A 15,622-nucleotide genomic window follows, 5' to 3' on the forward strand; every position below is an offset into this window, starting at 1 on the left:
GTTTTCTTTTATATTTCTACCTACACAAAAGCATTAAATTATTTCCACAAATCTTTAAAATCATTTAATATGAGTGAAAAAACTTTTATGCAATTTGTACAAAATTTAATTTTAAGCAAATATTTAAATTCTTACGTCTCTTGATATCAAGCTGACAAGAAAAGGAATTAGCACTTTGTTTCCTCAACAATTTTAATTTCTTTACCAAAGAAATGTTATTTTTTATCACTGTTATAATAATTGCTTGTTCTTTCGTCAATATGCATAAAAAATTAGTTATTTATAGAATTATTTTTGCGCTATTTGTTATTTGTTGATTGTTGCGTATGTAAATACCAATAATTATAAACAAAATTTATTCTAGAAACCTGAAAACGCACCAAACTAGTTTATATATATATATATATATATATATATATATATAATTTAATTAAAAATTAGTTTATAGACAATATATACTTGGACTCGGATATTGTTTACAACACGATATCGATTTAAAGCACGTTACATAATTACAATTTTATTATTTTGCACGAAACAAAAACAAATTTTGCAATGTTCTTGCATAATGTTGCTAATTTTGACGTAATAACATTTCATTGTATTAGTTATTCATTAAAAACACATTTGTGAAGAATAAAATTTATTTTAAACAAAGGATGTGGGCGTGTTTCTATACAGAATCGGCCTCACCCTGGTATTTAAATGATTTTGATACCATTTTATAGGTCTTTTCGAAAAAATACAATATACCAATTTTCAACTCACTATCTCATCATTTGGCCGAGATATTAATGAAAACATGTAAAAGTGGCAATATTTTCAATTTTACTTTTTGTTGGAAATATAAAAAATATCAAAAAAATAAAAATAACAATAATAATAATAATAAATAAATTAATAAAAATGGATTAAAAATAAATAAATAAAAAATGAAAAAAACAAATTGTAGTAATTGCTCCAATAAGCAATTGACTATGGAAAACAATTTTTTACATAAAGTCTTATGTAAAAACATACATTTACATACATTTTTTACATAAAGTCTTATGTTAAGTCATAGGCTGTTTCTTGCGTAGTCTTATAGGTGGATTATCAAGCAGATGAGCCAAAGTTGCTTTAGGATGATCGTGAATTTTGGTATGATGTCCAATACTGGTATTCTTGATGACATCCACCACAAAAGAGATGTTGAGGTCATCATGTATGATTTTGTTGCTAACAAACCACGGGGCATCAGTAATCATCCTTAATGTTTTAGATTACTACAACATCAACACGGTTGGATTCCATACGTCTTATAAATTAGAAGCTTATTATCTAATGATAATTTTGATTTTCGACCAATAAGCCAATTTAATTTTGAAAGTGTAAGTTTAATTTGTTTTATTTTGTCCATGGTGTGCGGCTTCCTGGCTAATCTGCGATCCGTGTGAATACCCAAGTACTTAACTGTGTCTCTGATTGGTATTTTTTTATTTAATTTATTCTACAATCTGTTTTACATGAGCATTAACATTAAGCAGAGATTGATAACAATAAATATCTTACAATATAAACCAGAAGATAGTAGCAACACCCAGCGGCGTGTATACTAGGTATATATAATACATATTAAGAAAAAAGAAAAACAAAGAAAGGCAAACAAAAAAAAACAAAACGATAAGAAAAACAAACAATCAAATATAACAAAAAAAAGTAGTAATTAGACTTAACTGGACTAGATAAGGTCTTGTGGCAACTTTCTTTTCAATCTGGTGGGCTGACCATCCAGGTAAAAGCTGCTGGCCAATTCATTGAGATGTACGTCAATCCTATTTTTATATTTAGAAGCAATCACTGAAATTTGTTCCTTTATTGTGAGCAAGCCTGTGTCCTGATGGATGATCCATGAAGGGGTGTAGCGAGGAGCGTTTAATATTTGCCTCAGGATTTTCTTTTGAGTACGTTGGATGATGTTTAGATTGCTTTTTTTGCTGTACCCCAAAGTTGGAGACCGTAGGTCCATATGGGCTTGAGTACCACCTTGTATATTAACAGTTTATTGTAAACTGAGAGTTCAGAATTTTTATTTAGTAGCCAGTAATTTTTTTTAAACATTTAATCTAATTGCTGTCTTTTATTAATTATATGTATTTTTCAATTTAATTTCCTGTCCAGGTGGATGCCAAGGTATTTCACCGGGAGGAATCATTGTATTGTTAAGTTCAACCTCAGGGCAGGTTTGATTGCATAGTTTGAATGTTACATGGACCGATTTTGAGCTGTTGACCTATATTCGCTGCAGTGAAAACCATTTTTCAGCTTTGTTGAGATGTTGCTGAAGATTGCACGATGCTGTCAATGGATCTTTGTTTACGGCGATAATACACGTATCATCAGCAAATGTAGTTACACTTGTGTCCATAGAGATAGGAAAATCTGCTGTATATATTAAGAATAATGTAGGGGCGAGGACGCTTCCTTGAGGCACCCCAGAATTTATATTAGTGGTATTTGAGTCTGTATTAACTATACTGACGAATTTTTTTCTATTTTGTAGATAGGATTTTATCAGTTGAAATACAGTATCTGGAAGACATCTTTTTACTTTGTACATTAGGCCTGTGTGCCAGACTTTGTCAAATGCCTTCGTGATATCTAAAAAAGCTGCAGAACAATACTCTTTTCTATGGAATGCGTTGTTGATTATGTTTACAATCCTATGGACTAGCTCTATAGTAGAATGTTTGTCGCGGAACCCGAATTGGTGGCTTGGAATTAGATCCTGATCCTGCAAGATAACTTTGATTCGCCAAAGAATCAGTTTTTCAAAAAGTTTTGAAATGCAGAGCAGCAAACTGATCGGCCTGTAAGATGAAAGGAGATGAGGGTACTTTCCTGGTTTAGTAATTAAAATAATTTTTGCTATTTTCCATACCTGGGGAAAAGTTTTTAGCCTCAGTATTGAGTTGAAAATTATTGTAATCATTCTAATAGCTTTATCGGGTAATTTTTTCAACATTGTGATAGAAATTTAGCTGGCCCTGGAGATTTTCTTGCATTTGCTTTCAGGATTTGTTGCTTTACTTCGTTTACTGTGAATCGTTTAACAGGCTGGGTTACAGTCAACGGCGTGTTCTATAGAAACTCGTAGATAAACGTAGTATCATTTGGATCGCATGTACTCGGGTAGGGCTGAAAAGTGAGGCGTAAATGTTCGGCAAATTCATCAGTTTTTTCTTTAGGACTTCTTGCCCAAGAAACATCCGATTTTCTTAATGAATAGGAATAGTTATAGTGGGTCGTTTTAGTTTTTTGGTCGCTCTCCAGAGAGAATAATTTGTTCACTGCTTCCTGAAAGATTATGCAGAATATTTTATAAAAGAATCATTTTTATAATTTATTATTAATGCTTTGTGATCCTTGCACGCTCTGTTGAATTTTTGTTTGCACTTTGGGTGATCTGGTAATTTGTCAAATTTTTAGTAGTTTTCTATTATGTGCTATAGTTTTTTCAATGTCAATTGGCAGGGAGTGGTCGTTTGAATGATCCATTTGAGGAGTTGATGTCTTGGCTGCTTCATGAATTATATTTGTAAAGTTTTTTAGTCCATTATTCAAATCAGTTTCGCTTCTCGGATGAATACTACAAGTTATATTGTTTTCTACCTCTTTTTGGAAAAAGTTCCAATCTGTGAATTTATTTGTGATTGAACTTGAAATTTTGGCCGGTGTTTGAGTCGGGTATTGAAGGATTGAAAGAATCAATAAGATCTGGAATTTTGTTTGAATCACCTGGCCAGTAAGTGGGCTTACCCGTTGAAAATGCTCTGAGGTCATTATTACTAATCGCATTATATAATTGTCGGCCTCTCGAGGTGATCAATCTCGAACCCCTGAATGTGTGTTTGGCATTAAAATCTCCGCCAGCAATGAACATATTTCCAAGGCCGTCGAAAAATTTTGATTTTTGAATTTTGAAAACTGATTTTCTGTAATTTTATGTTTCGGCGGACAGTAGATTGCCGACACAAGAGTTGGTGAGTCATAAGCTCTACTGAGACGTTTGTGGTTTGTAGGAAGTCGGTGTTAAATGATTCCATCTCGTAATGTTCGATGTTAGCCCTGATGATAACTGCCGTACCGCCATGTGGTCTGCCATCCGGATGGTTAGTGTAGTATAGTCGGTAGTTTTGAAAACGTATGCTATAGTGTAAATCAGTGAAATGAGTTTCGGAAATTAACATAATGTCAATGTTATTGTTCGATAGAAAATATTTAAGTTCTTGGACATGATTGCTCAAGCCGTTAGAATTCCATATGCAAAATTTTAGTTGTATAGACATTATTAATTGTTATTTTTTAAAATGGTCGTGAGTAAATTAAGCATTGTGCACATTTGTTCTGAAAATAATTTTGTCATATTTTTTAGTTCGGTAAAGTCGTTTGTTATATTATTTGTATTGTTATCAGTGTTATTACTGTAGCCGATGTTGTTGTTGTTTGTGTTCGTTGCGTATCCGGGCAGTGTTGCGCTGTTTCTGCTAATGCTTGCGAAAGTTAATCCTGGTCTTAGGATATGATTTGAAGTAGGGTTTGGAATCGTTGTGGATTTTTGTCGTAAAGGAGGATATTTTCTTTGGAAATGTTCTCTATAGATGCTACAGCCTTTGTAACTGGCGGAGTGATCCTCTCCACAAAGGGCACATTTGACTTGATCGACCTTTTTTCCCATTTACACGATTTTGTAAAATGATCTTAAGCACATTTCACGCATCTTGGGGTACGGTGACAGTAATTTCTTGTAAGGACGTACCTTTGACAGCGTGTACATTGAACGATTTCCCTTGAAAACCTCTTAGATTCTATTTGCACTTTAGTTCTGTAGAAGTAATCGATTTTATAAAAGTCTTTATTTTTCGGATTTTGTTCTAATTCAACTGTAGACATATTCAAAGGATATTTTGAAATTATGCTTTTTATGTTTTCGATACAAACTACTTTGTGACCTAACTCTTCAATTTCGTCTTCAAGCAACTTGGTGTCCGTGCTGTAATGTAGATTTTTTACCACAATTTTGAACGTTTGTTTGCTTTTTTTTGGAATAAGTGTAGTTGTGTATCTTTCTCCTTTAGTATCTTTAGAATTTTATTATAAGATTTGTTGATTTCCAGATTGATTTTTACCTAAGAAGAACTGATCAGTTTTAGGCTCTATTGTTTCTGGGCTTCGTCTTCGAATTGCACTAGCGGCTTGATATCTCCTACTTTGTGGATAAATATTGGAGGAGGCCTGCTGGATTGTGTTTTTTTCCTTTTGAGTTTCTGATAGTAAGGCGGCATTTTTTGCTAAAACTTTACAATATTTTTTTGTGGGCGTCGGATTGAACCAATAATCCTTGGAGGTCACTTTCTTCGCAGTGTCATTATTAGATAATGATTTACTTTGGAGTCGTTTTCTATTCGTAGCAACTTTCCATTCTTGATTGCTGTCAAGATTTTTTGAACTGCATTTAATAGTGGACGGATTGGCTTCCTGACAAGCAGCTTACGATTCGGTGTCTAATTCCAAATTGTTTTCAATATGACTCATATTTTGTTTGTTATTATTTACAGCGGACGATTTAGAAATCAGTCCTGAAGTAGAAGGTTCACTGACTAATTCCGCATTATTTTCAATGTTTTTATTTTGCTTTTTAAGTTTAACAATAAATTTTGGTACCTGCCTCGAAGATTCAGCAGAGTTCAAAGGTTGTTTATTACATTTGATAACGGACGGTTTGTGTGTCTGCCTCAGAGTTGAGGTCAGAGTTTAGTTCCATATTGTTTTCATTTGTGTGCAGGTTCTGTTGATTGCGTATTTTGTTTTATTCTTTCGAGGTGTCGTTGAACAAATTCACTATTGGTGTATGAAGTATAATAAAGTACTTCGTTCGTTTCTACTAGTGGTAGTAAACATTGAAGTTCTGTTATATTATAATTTTCTGTTGGTTCTAATATATTTACAAACTGTACGATTGTACAAAATGTATACCCTTACGGGTAACATTTGTTATGACTTTTTAAAACATTGCACTAATGTTAGTGTATGTTTTTCTGAATTTACTAGAACTAGATAATAACACTATTGCGTAATTTCACATAAACTATTCAACTTGTACACTTGACAATATTTACCGGTATGTCTTACCTGCTCGGTAGCTGACGAGCGAAAGATTGGTATTTTTGTCTTTCATTTATGTACACAGTTTGACAAGTTGACTTATTAAGAGTAAAGGTAATATGAGTTGACTTCGTATCATTAATTTTGATGCGCCATTTCTTTGTCCAGGTTACTATTTCATTGAGATGATTTTGTATGATATTAGAAGCAAGAGCAGGATTTTCATTGCTAGCCAAAATCGCAATATAGTCAGCAAAGGTAGCAGTGGTAGAGCTCGCCATGGTTGGAAAATCACTTGAATATGTGAGGTACAAAAAGGATTGTTTGGATTCGAAAGTTTTGTGAATTGAATTCACAATTGTGGAGCACTGTTGGATCGTAGCATGCTGCTTGCAAAATCCAAATTGATGATAAGGTAATATATTAGATTCGGATACTATATCTTCAAACAGTAGTTTCTCAAAAACCTTCGACTGAATGGCTTTTTTTCGTTTTTCGGTATCATTTTAAGAACGGATATTTTGAAAGACTTAGGCCAGTATTCCAATCTCAGCATTGAATTAAATATGTAAGTTATGCAAATATACGCTTTAATTGGTAATTCTTTTAATATTTTGGATGAAATATTATCAATCCTAGGAGATTTTCTACTATCCAGTTTAGCAATTACTGAAACAATCTTCTTCAGAGAGTAAAATCTTTTCAAGAAGTTGACGGCATTTTTTAATTATGTGGTGAGTGAGGCTGTGAATACAAGTATATATATATATATATATATATATATATATATATATATATATATATATATATTAGATTCAGCTGCATGCGATTGAAAAACTGAACTAAGATAATCAGCAAAAAGTTCTGCTTTTTCCTTGTCATCTCTTGCCCAGCAACCGGCTGTTTCATTTCGTATAGGTGGATTTCTGATGCACGGCTTATTTCTAGACTTAATGGGACGCTAAATAGAATTGCTGGCGAAGCCATTATTATTTAATTATTTAAGCTTAGTTTTGAAATTCTTGTTCAAATTATTAAAAATATTTCTGTCTAAGGGTGTGTGGCTGTTTTGCCATTTTCGCCTGGACTTCCTTTTATTGGCTATTAACTTCTTAATCTTCAAAGATATACCTGAATGAGACGATTTTGCAACATTAGGTGTAGTGAAACTAGATGATTCAAGAATAATTTTATTGAGTAATTCGATTGCAGTTTCAATTTCTGTCTCGGCCTTGTTTGAAAATTTATATTGTTTACAACGAAACATTTCCCAGTTTGTCTTGTTATTGCAAAATCTTGGATAGCAAGAGAAATTAAAAATACTGAAACTGATACTGGCTATTATTGGCGAATGTTTGGAAGAAAGATTATAACTAGAATGTACTTCTGCTTAAGATGGATTTATAACGTTAGTTATAAAAAAACAATAAATCAGGCTGTTTTCTGGGATCGCTGGGCCAATACGTTGGAGAACCAGTGGACAAGCACAAATAATTATGTTGCTGAATAACATTAAACATTTATCTTCCTTTGGGATTTATTAGCCTGGATCCCCAATGCGTGTGTTTGCTTTTAAAATCTCCCCCTACCAAGAACTTGGATACTAAAGACTCGAAGACTTCATAAAATTGATCATTATTTATTGAATGTCGGGGAGGACGATAGACAGCAGAGATGGTAAGATCGTATTATAAAAGTTTTATGGTTACTGGAGTTGCTTGTAAATGTTGATTTAAAACAGTGATATTATAATAAATTTATGTAATTATATATTATAATAAATTTTTGTAATTTATAATAAAAAAATTGTATTGCGAATATAATTGATAAACAATTTTTAAATCTGAGATAAAATAATTTGTTATTTTGTGTTACCGATGCGGGTTGGTTAGACCCTTTCGGAATAGCCTATTGTATTTGATTTAATAGCTATTCTGAGGATTTTCTATAATTGAATATATTAAGGAAAAATATTTGTTGTTCTTTGCTTGGTCGGCGGTCAAGTCGGATGGCGGCTTGAAGTTCGGATTTATCAGATCCCTTGAAATTGGATGCTGAGGAAGAAATTAACTCCAAGAACACAAATAAGTAACACTGGCTACGTTTAATAATGTATTTAGTTAATGAAATAATATCTAATACTCGGAAATGTACCACAAAACTAGTACGGAAAACACAAGTAAAACGGCGTACGTAACAAGCCAGCGCGAGACCCCGTCTTCCGCATGATTAGCGTTTACATCCAAAATCTTTTTCTTTTGGGATTGCAGAGACTAAAATATTGTCTAATTCTGACAAATGTCAACGAGATTCTGGCGTGTTTCTGACAAATGTCAACGAGATTCTGGCGTCTGGAATGGAGTGTTTTTTTTTCTTTGTTTCTTACAGAAAATATTATTACTTCGAGAAGACAAAGTATAAATAAATTCGTTCTCAAAAATCCGACAAAACATAACCAATTCTTAGGTCGGATCAAGTTTTCGGGTAGCTCTGGAAACACCAAAGGCTGCATTTTGATCGAAAGTGAAGCGTTATATGGAGACATAGTATATAAGAAAGGACGTCATGCATTTTTAATAATATTGCATGGATGTACTTAGTTTTAATAATATTTCATAAAAGTACTTGAAGGTTGAAGTAAATTTGATATCGAACCTATAATTATATAACTCAATCGGATACACTAAGGGGTACTTCAAGAATGATTGAATTGATGGAACTGGAACCGTGGTTTGTGGTTGTTTTCTCACAATTTCGTGCACAACATATGCACATGCTGGCAATTGATTGAGGATTTTAAAGTGAAGTTAACCAATCCTATCACGTTTTGTGGTGCATTACCTAATGCAATCACTTTGACTGAAACTGGTTTAATTTGTAAATAAGCTTTTAAGCACCAAGTTAATGTGACAAAATGCCTATCACTTGCTGAATTAATTATCGCACGTAAAAAAATATTTTCATTTTCTGTGAAAACTTTGGTTACCGCAGTTGGCAATATGGTTACATTATGTGCCAGTTTGTTGTTGTTGAAAACGCATAAAACTGTATTATTAGATTTCGAGTTCGACGGATTACTCTGATTCGTATTTGCAAGATTCTCATCAGTATGCAACAATGTATGATGCTGTTCCTCACATATATCCTAAGAATTTTTATCCTTTTGCTTATCATATGTGTAATTGTTAGTTATACTTGTCATACCATAAACTTGATTTTTTGCTTTTTGCGACTTATGGAGAAATTGGAGGAGATCTTGGTATTTAGGAAATTCTCCTTGATAAGAATATTCAAATTTCTCTTGCAAAACGGGATCGAGTTTTGAGAATTTCATAGATGTTATCATAAAGTCAAATGAATCTTGAATGTTTAATTGTCAAAGGGCTTGGATAGCTGCATCGAATTGCTGTAGAAATATATCTATTTGTGAAGATGTGATGGTTTTAAACGATAAGAGCTGTTTGAAGTAAGTGGTGGCTAAATATCATTTATTCTGGTATTTTTTTAATAGTGCTTCCAATAAAATAGGATAATTATTTGCAGTTGGTAGTATGGAATGAAAAATGTTTAATACCGAACCTTCTAACGCACCTTTTAAAAAATGAAATTTGGATACGGTATCTAATCTTGTATTTTTATGAATTAATGCTTTAAATGTTTCATAAAATAAAGGCCATTGTTGTATATCGCCGGAAAATTTGGATTTTCTATGGATGGTAAATGATGTTTTGGGCACTGTCCGGTATTGACGAATTGCTAATATTTTGATTATCTAACATTTTTTCTACATGCTTGATCTTTGCGTACAAAGTTTCCAAGGCTCTTATGTCGGCATACTCAGGTACAAAACTCGGATCCTCTAAATGTCTTAATTTGTTAATTTCGTCGCTTAATTTTATGCATTGTTCTCGTGCATTCTCAATAAAGTATAAATTTTCAAGAAATTTAACTTACTTGAAGTATTGGTAATTTGTTGAGAAATGTCATACCTTTCTTGCATTATTGAAAAATACATTTCGCTCTTAGCTGTCAATCGGTCAATCTCTGCACCCACGTCAAATTTAGGTGCCATCTTGGATTTTATTTCCTTAATATATTCAATAAATTCTAATCAAAATTGGGATCCGGCGTCGAAGGACCAATGTTACGGATGGGGTTGGTTAGACCCTTTCGGAATAGCCTATTGTATTTGATTCAACAGCTATTCCGAGGATTTTGTATAATTGAAAAATACTTGTTGTTCTCTGCTTGGTCGGCGGCCCAGTCGGATGGCGGCTTGAAGTTCGGATTTCTCAGATCCCTTGAAATTGGATGCTGAGGAAGAAATTAACTTCAAGAACACAAATAAGTAACACTGGCTGCGATTAATAATGTATTTATTTAATAAAATAATATCTATTACTCGGAAATATACCACAAAACTACTATGGAAAACACAAGTAAAACGGCTTACGTGACAAGCCAGCGCGAGACCCCGCATGATTAGCGTTTACATCCAAAATCTTTTTCTTTAGGGATTGCCAGAGACTAAAATATTGTCTGATTCTGACAAATGTCGTCTGGCGATATCTAACGAGATTCTGGCGCGAACATTTAGATTCAATTTTTACCAAGTGTTTTAGATATTTAATAAACTGATTAAATTATATTTCAATAGCGATTATTAAATTTTTCAATTATGACAAAATATAGTTAAAAATAATCTAATCAAATTTTTGTTACTAATTAATTATAAACAACTAAATAATAAAATATCTAACGGTTATCTAAGATTTAAACTTTAGGTATTTTTTTTTTCACTTTATTTTAACAATCAGAAATACAAAAATAATTTCTATGAGCTAAACTGTACATTTAAATAAGTATGATATTATATAAGATAATCCAGTGATATATCTTACTTAGTTTACATAAAATCGAATGGCCATATCCTTTTCAGTCTTCTATTGTCATGCGTTAGTAAGATGTCTGCAACTATTGGGTTTGTGTGGATTAAGGCTTTTATGGATTCTATGGATTAAGGCACTCTCTTGTATTGTTTGCTGGACTGTTAACATTTTCAGTTTCATTTCCATTTTAAAATAAAGTTCGTCACGTACCATGGTGCATTCTTTTGCATTCTTTCTATTATTGCAATATTTGATTTTGAAGCAGTGCCCCATAACGTTACGCCATACATCCAAATTGGTTTCATTACACACTTATACAATAGTAATTTGTTCTCGGCAGAGTTTTGGTTTATTAGCCAATATAGTTCTTTCATTTTCTGTTTAATTTGATTCTTTTTTTATTAATATGATGTCTCTATGTTAATTTCTTATCTAGATGCATACCCAAGTACTTTACCACATCTTATTTTGGGACAGTTTAGGTAGACTGTGGGGCATATATTATGACGTAAAGTAAACGTTACATGTACACATTTATGTTCATTAATATTTATTTTCCATTTTTCCAACCATTTTTGCAAAATATTTAAATATCTTTGAGTTTGTTCAGATGTTTTAGACGCGTTTTGATTCCTGATGAGTATTGAAGTGTCATCGGCAAAAGTGGGTAATGTTGAATTTTCTAAAATCGGTATGTCTCTAGTAAAAAGAATATATAGAAAGGGGGCAAAAATACTTCCTTGAGGTACTCCGGATTGAATCTTAAAAAACTGTGAAATTTCAGTACTCACTCTTGTTTGAAAAGTTCGGTTTTCTAAATACGACCTTAATATTGGATAGAAAATTTCTGGTAAGTATTGTTTAATCTTGAAAAGTAAACCACGATGCCATACTTTGTCAAAAGCTTGTTTTATATCTAGAAAGATTCCGCTGCAATACTCTCTATTTTCAAATGTTTCATTGATAATTTGAACTAACCTATGAACCTGCTGAATGGTAGAGTGCCTGTTTCGAAATCCAAATTGATGGGTTGGAATACAATGATCAGATGGTACTACAGTATTTATTTGGTTAAGTATAATTTTTTCTAAGAGTTTGGGAAGTATTGGCAATAAACTAATTGGTACGTAAGAGGACACAATGCACAAGTCTTTTCCTGGTTTTGGTATAATTTGTGCTGCTTTGAAGCAGCGCGGCCAGTATCCTGTTCTGATGAGGGCATTGAAAATGAATGTTAAAAGCAATGTTGTTTTACCTGGTAATTCTTTCATAATTCTACCAGTAATTAAGTCATATCCTGCTGACTTTTAAGGGTTGAGTATTTGGATTTGATGATGAACTTCTTTTGGTTTGATGCGTTTTATTGGTTGCAAAGGTCCTATTTGACTTAATGTATTTTCAATGTCTTGATTAGTAGTATTATCAAATGGCTGGAATACGCATTCAAGATATTTTGCAAAAAGCTGGGCTTTCTCTGCATCGCTTTTGGCGCAAGGATCATCTATACTCTTTCTAATTGGCGACGCAGGTATTTTAGGTTTCTTTGAGTTTCTAATAGGCTTCCATATTGATTGATCTGTTCTTGATAGTTGTCTTATATATGTTTCAAATTCCTCATTTCTGATTTTGTTTAATTTATATTTAAGCTCTCTGCATAACTTGTTATATTTGTTTTTATCCTCAGGTCTATGATAACGCTGCCATATTGCTCTCGCATGTCTTTTATTCTGTATTACGACTTTGACTTCAAGTGATACCTCAGACTTTATATTTATTTGTGATATATCTGGAGTAGCTTTTTGTGCTGATGTTTGGATATTCTTTATGAATGTTTCTGTTGCTGCTTCAATTTAGGCTTCATCCTTGAGTGAAACTTTAAGGTTTGTTTTTACAATTAGGTCTACCCGAAATTTATCCCAGTTTGTATACTTGTTATGTAGTTGAATATGTTTACTTTTGGGAATAGTTGAGACACCAACAGTTAACACAATAGGGGAGTGATCCGATGATAAGTCGAAGTATGATTTGATATCTGTAAATTTGTCATTAATTTGATTGTATATGAAAAAGTCTAAAAGATCTGGTATTTTATGGGGGTCACTTGGCCCATATGTAGGAGATCCTGATGATAAAATGTCAAAGTTGTTGCTGTCTGACAGTGATAAATCAAATGACTTCAATTTTACTTTTATTATTGTGGCTTGAAGATAATTGAATTGAAAATTTGGAAGAGCATAATGTTCTAATGAATCCTTAATTATTATTATCAGGGTAATTACATTGGTACGTTGTATAGTTTGGTATTTTGAAGTATGAAAAATTTGTAAAATGTGTTTCGGTAATTAATATTATGTCGATGTGGTTTAGTTTTAGGAATGTTATCAGTTCTAGTTTATGTTGTGTTAGACCATTAGCGTTCCAAAGTGCGATTCTAATAAACTTTGCCATCAGTGATTTAGTTTATTTATCACTGTCGTAAGCATGTTTAGTATCATTCCATTTTGTTGAATTAGCTGGTTGATCACGTTTTTAAACTCATTTAAGAACTGCGTAAGATTAGTCATTATGTTTGATTCCGTATTATTACCATCACTGTTCACTACCTGAGCAAAAGTTCTATTTTGATTTTGATTTGAGTACAAGTTATTATATTAAGTCGGATTAGTTGTGGATTGCTTATTGTTATTTATAGGCTGGCCAGGAGCTGGTCTAGGTGCAGTGGATTGTATTGGAAATCGTCTGTTATATTAATGTTTATACGTTGAACAACCACGATAATTTGCAGCATGGGGCTGTTCACAGTTGTGGCAGAAATATGGAATATTATCTGTTTTTTTGCAATCTGCAGTTTTATGCGAGTCACCACATCTTGAACACACATATGGTCTGAAGCAATAACCTTTTGTGTGTCCATACAATTGGCATCTTTCACATTGAACGATAGTTTCACATTGTACACATCTAAAGAAACTCGTGTTCTTTATACTACGTATATTGTTTATTATGACAATAGTAACAACACTATGTGTGATTATATTTATCATTTACAAAACGTAGATATTATTTAAATATTTATAATGAAAAAAGGAAAAAGTTAAGAATTATAATTTTGGCATTTCGAACATGGAGCAAACAAAAACGAGATCTGATCTGACACTTGAACTTTTTGTTTTTGAGCTGACACTATGATGAGCTTCAAATAATGAACATCTGTCAAGTTAAAATGCGACGTGTGTTGACAGGTCGGAGTTCTTTATACTACGAATATTGTTTATTATGACAATAGTAATAACACTATGTGTGATTATATTGATCATTTACAAAAACGTAGATGTTATTTCAGTATTTATAATAAAAAAGGAAAAAAGTTAAGAATTACAATTTTGGCATTTCGAACATGGAGCAAACAAAAACGATATAAAATCTGACACTTGAACTTTTTGTTTTTGAGCTGACACTATGATGAGCTTCAAATAATGAACATCTGTCAAGTTAAAATGCGACGTGTGTTGACAGGTCGCTACACATCTTTATTATTCTTGGCCGGCTCTAAATCTAATTAGAATAAATTCAGAGGTTTGTTTGTATTACGGTCACGGATGTTAGTAATACTTCTAACTTTACGCCCTAAAGTTTCAAATGCAGTCTTGATGTCATTCACTTCCATTGTAAAATGAAGATATCTAATTACCATTCTATATGCTCTTTCCTCTTTTAGCTGATACGTGTGATGAACTAGTTTTGTATCCCTTAAATATTTTGATAGTTTTCGAAAGATATCCGAATTTGAGCATAAAATTTTAACTACATTATTGGCTAATGTACGATAAAAACTAGCTGTAAGTGGAATTCTGTCTTGAGGTAATTATGGCATCGTGCCTTAAGGCAAATTGCTGGAACTTCCCGTACCGTAACGAAATGTTTGAGGAATACTGAATGTTTTCAAATAGATTAAATATTGTAACATTGCCTAATATTTATAAGAATTATATAAACTGAATTGCAGAGTTGAAATTATTTGTAAAGTATATTAGAACTATAGCCAGAATTAAAAATAAAATCTGAAATATTTTCGATATACATAAAACTAAAAAAAAATTATTTTGTTAAGACAAGCAGGAAGTTCTTTGAATCATTTAAATCGGACGCTTAGTCTTCTCAAAAACTGCCATTTTTTACATATTTAGCTCCGTATCTTCGAAATGGCTGGGCCTGCCTTTGCCAAAAACTAATCAGCTCTTTTCTCTATCAATAGGAATCGAATGTTTTTTGAACCATTCAAATCGGTTGATCCGTGCGCCCTAAAACGTGACTGGAAATTTGTATCCATACATACATACATACACACACACACACATCCATTTTTTCTGAGGTATGCCAAAACGTTCAGAAACCTTCAAAACGTCGAGAAATGTAAAAATTTTCAATTCCGATTTTCGGCCCATTACAATAACTTACCCTACGGGAAGTTAATAATCATTCGTAGTGACTATGTTGTTAATTTCTGTAAACATATCTTTAAAATCTTTAATATAGTAGATAAATAATAGGTGGTGGACGTTGAACGGGTGTTTGTGAAATATTGACTG

This window comes from Ctenocephalides felis, unplaced genomic scaffold (assembly GCF_003426905.1).
Source record: "Ctenocephalides felis isolate EL2017-DRISC unplaced genomic scaffold, ASM342690v1 CF-g0.4_SCAFFOLD_00845, whole genome shotgun sequence".
Taxonomy (NCBI): Eukaryota; Metazoa; Arthropoda; class Insecta; order Siphonaptera; family Pulicidae; genus Ctenocephalides; species Ctenocephalides felis.